Here is a 4,580-nt window from a genome sequence, read left to right as displayed (position 1 = left end):
TTAGACTCAAAGGCAGTTCACCCACAGAAACGAGAACAAGTTCCCTTTGAAAGCTTCTATCTTCACATAAAAATGGCAGCCACCATCATCAGTTGGCAGCCAGGGACAGGGTGTATAAGGGATGAAACCGTCCCCCAGGGAAGTGGAAGAGCAAACAGCCAGCAGTGGAAGAGCAAACAGCCAGCAGGTGCACAAAGAGTTCTGGGCAGGACAAAGAGCCCTCTTTAGGTCAGCGGTTGAGGCCGGTCAGCCTGGCTGCGTGTTTTTCCAGCCACTTGGATGCAGGTGGGGAGCAGGCGAGGAGCCAATTGTTGTCAGGGTTATGGTTTTGCCAGGTGAGGAGGAAGTAAATCCAGAGCTAGGGAAGGAGCACAAAGGATGTGGTCATGCGATGGGATATTCAGTTTGTGCTGGAGAAGAGGATGGAAAGACAGAGAGAGAGAGGAGGAACTGGTGGAAGAAATAGTTTGTAGTTCTAGCATAGGTGAGGAATGAATGCAGCCAGGTACCTCTCTAGTGTTATTTTTTAAATTTCAAATGTCTATCAAAAGAAACACTCCCTGTTTCCATTACACATGAACCATCATTTTATATTAGAGGATGACACAGCATTACATGGCACCTTTGAACACTTGTTATTTTACTGCAGGCTTTAGGCTAAAGTCTAACCAAAAAACACTTACTAATTAAATTAGGGTATAAGAGAAGAAAAAATTCATGATAACAGAAAATAGTTAAAGATTGTCTTTCCAGGGTAATGCACACCTGTAATCCCAGCACTCTGGGAGTCTGAGACAGAGGAGGATTACAAATTGAAGCCCAGTCTGGGCAACATAGTGAGTGGCTCAAAATAAAAAATATGAAAGAGCTGGAGATACAGCTCAGTGAGAAGACCCAGGCTTCAATTCCCCATGTTGTCAACTTTTTTCCACCTATTATTTTTTAACATTTACTTATTTCATATTTGAACGTATTTAATACATGTACATAAAAATAATTCAAAAAGGTGCAAAAGGATTTACAGGAAAAAGGGATATCTCTTCCACTCCAGTTCCAAAATCATTTCAATTCTCTTTCCCCGAGTCAGGTTTTTCTTGTGACTCTTTATAATATATATGTATTTTGAGGGGGTTCCAGGTATCAAACTTAGGACCTTGCACTTGCAAGACAAGCAGCAGCAGCACTGAGCTAAATCCCCAGCTCTACTCTTAATATATTTTATTCTTAATATATATTAAACACATAAGAATATTTGTATGTATTTGCACACAAATACCAGCATACCACAACTGCTGTTCTACACAATGTCTTTTCAGTTATTATTTGCTATGCAATATCTTGTAAAATTTTTCCAGCAGTATCTATAGAGGTGTTTTAAAAGCATTTTTTTGGCTGGGGATTTAGCTCAGTGGCTCTGCCACCTGCCTTGCAAGCACAAAGTCCAAAGTTCGATCCCCACTACCAAAAAAAAATTACTTTTTAATTTAAGTGAACCTCCTTCCTGGAATACAATTGGTTTGAAATGGCAAGTAGCCTAAGACAGTGGTGGTGAACTATGGCATTCATGCTGTTTTTCTTTTTTTATTATTATTTAAAGAATACTTTATTAGTTTCTGTAATCAAATCCATATAGATAAGACCTTACATATTTAATACAGTGTGTTACCCCTGGACAAATGGTGAAAAATTAACATTTCTAGACCAATATGGCTGTTAATTTCTGTACAATGCCAACTCAACACAGTAAACTGGGATAACCTTTTCCAAAGTTGACAGCACAGCTAAAGTTTCCAAAAATTCAAATTATATATATATATTTATATAAAAAGACCAATAATAGCAGTATGTTATGCATCAAAACAGCAACAGCTTTTCCAGGTTCTTCAGTCATCTGAACAAAATTATAGATATCCAGCACACTCCATTAAAAAAAAGAAAAGAATAATACCCAGAAAACAGCAAAGTTCTGTTACTGTTGTGGTACCTGGCACCATTTTTTTTTTACTAGCATCTTATATCATCTGGAAAGAAAACATTCTAGATTAACATTAAAAACAGCTCTGATACAGCACGGTCACTACTACGTATCATAAAGCAGGTACAAGATATTTTGCATTCACAGAGATATGATAAGTACTGTCCTACATCTATACTTGAGAATACAATTAAAAAGGCATTATTTCAGACTTGATTCTACTTTTCCAGTAGAGGGCCCAAAGGATGATATGACACAGCTCTGTAAAGAAATGTATTTTCTTAGATAGGGTTTCCTTTCATTAACGGCACAGTTTAATTTCTCTTCATGAACATCAGCTAAAAACCATTTTTTAAAAACCTGGGGTAAACACAAAGCAACAGAAGAAGGAAAAAAAAAAGGATTCATACTAAGATGATTGAGTGAAGGCAAGCAATACTCAACCTAACTAGTATTTATGAAATCTGTCAAGTTTGAAAGGTAAGAGCTCCACTGAAGAGAGAGATGCTGTTTTTCTTTTAAGGCAAAAGATGTTAATGTATGAGTTGATTTTTTAAAATGAAAATCTCAATATTCAGGTTTAATTGCAGTCAGTGTTGGCACTTTGTGACATAAGTGGGTTTGGGGTTGCAGCTTGGGCACTCTGTCTCTAAAAGGTTTGCCATTGCTGGTCTGAAAACTACTCGCCTCAAGGCATCCTGGGATTTGTAGTTCTCAATCAGTTGAGTACTATGTGAAAAACAGGATTTGAGTAGGTCTTGTGTTTGAAACTAAAGTGCCCTCCAGCATCACTGTAAGAGGACAAATTGCACCACATTGTGCAACTTCCTATTATTATATTCAGAGTAAACTATGTATTCATTGAAACAAACACCAATGAGATATCCAGAGCAGTCTTGGCATAAGAAAATCAAGATCATCTGATTTAATCCTTCATTGCACCTAGTTTTACAAATGGACGGGATATACGCATACATATACCAGACTTCTTTCTTACAGCATTGCTTTGGTATTTGGAATATCAAGTCACCCTTAACAATTATGTGACAGATTACTGTTTAGATACCCAAATCCAGGACATAGATGTTACAGTGATTGCATATAATCTGTGCTTATGCTCCCATGTATTTTAACAAATCATCTATCACTTATAATACCAAATGCAATATAAATACCATGTAAGTAGTTGTAAAACTAGTCTTTAAGAAATGACAAGGGAAAAGTCTGTGATTATATAAAAGACACAATTTTTCCCAAATATTTTCTTTCTGCGGTTAAATACTGAGAGCCAAGATGCATTTTAGTCCTGTGACAGCTCTTCTCACTGTCCTCCAGCCTCTAGCTTCTCTGAGGACAAGAATATTCTCTGCATATCCAACTCAACACTGAATTTTGTACATAATGGTATTTCAGTATTTGGTAAGGGAGCCCCATGAATTTAAACTCCCATCACAGAGTGTATTTCTGAACACCCCATTCTGCACTATATACTTGTTGCAGGTGAGGGTAGTAGGACCTTTCCAATCTCTCCCCACCCTCTCCCCCATCACTCTTACTCCCAGTATGTAAATGACAGATGGCCCTATGGACCTGTGATCCCTGGAATATTGATAATACCCCTGGTAGTGAGCCCTGCTTTGAACCTAGGGCCTCCAAGGCTCCTGATCATTAGCCATAGCTAGGCAGATGCATGGGTTTTAAAATTGCTACTCATGACTCTTGACATTAGACTATTAGGATTGCTTCCAAAAAGATATACAGTTTGCTTTTTTTTCTGTTCTTTTAAGCAGCGTTAGGCTTAGTGGTGGTTCACAGCTGTAATCCCAGCATTCTGGGAAGCTGAGGCAGGAAGATCGAAAGTTGGAGCCCAGCTTAGCCAACTTAGTGAGGGCCTGTCTCAAACAATTTTTTAAAAAGGCTGTCAGGGAAAAGGCCCTGGGTTCAATCTTTAGTACCACACATACACACACAAAGTAGTAAGAGCACAGGTATCAGAATCAAATCCCAGATCCACCCAAATAGGTATGTGAGCTTAGGTGAATTATTAAATTGTTATGTCCCTCAAATATAACATTCACCAAAGCACATAGAGAAGGGCCCAGAAAAGACCTGAGAAGCCTGAGTAGCAGTTGTTCCAGGCCTCTGCAATCAAACTGGAAGAGTCCAAATCCCATCTCTGCCAATTATTATTTCGGACGGGTTAGTCGGCTCCGTATTCCATTAGTTCATGTATAAAACGGGGCCAGTACAATTAAAACATTGATGGGCATTCGTGAGCATTAAACGAGACAACACGTTAGCCCCGTGAATATCAGTCACGCTGCTCTTGTTATCGCGGAGGTGGCTGCAGGACACTATGTCCTGTGTCTGTTCGACCCAATGATCTGGCGAAGACGAGCTTTTTTCTTCCACTCCGGCTCTCTGCCCGTGAGGGCGGTGGTAGTGGGCAGTTCGTCGCTGTCCTGGCACCTCCCGTGCGCCAGAGGGCCCTACTGGCGGCGGTGGGCGAGAGCAGTGGGCGGAGCGGGCTGGTGGGGGCGGGGAGAGAGGCACGTCCAGAACCAGGTTGACCCTGCGGCGAGCGAGGTGCCTGACGGGGGCGGGG

This window comes from Fukomys damarensis, unplaced genomic scaffold, assembly GCF_012274545.1.
Source record: "Fukomys damarensis isolate Sample0158 unplaced genomic scaffold, DMR_v1.0_HiC HiC_scaffold_16, whole genome shotgun sequence".
NCBI classification, from domain to species: Eukaryota; Metazoa; Chordata; class Mammalia; order Rodentia; family Bathyergidae; genus Fukomys; species Fukomys damarensis.
This window is presented reverse-complemented; position numbering follows the sequence as displayed.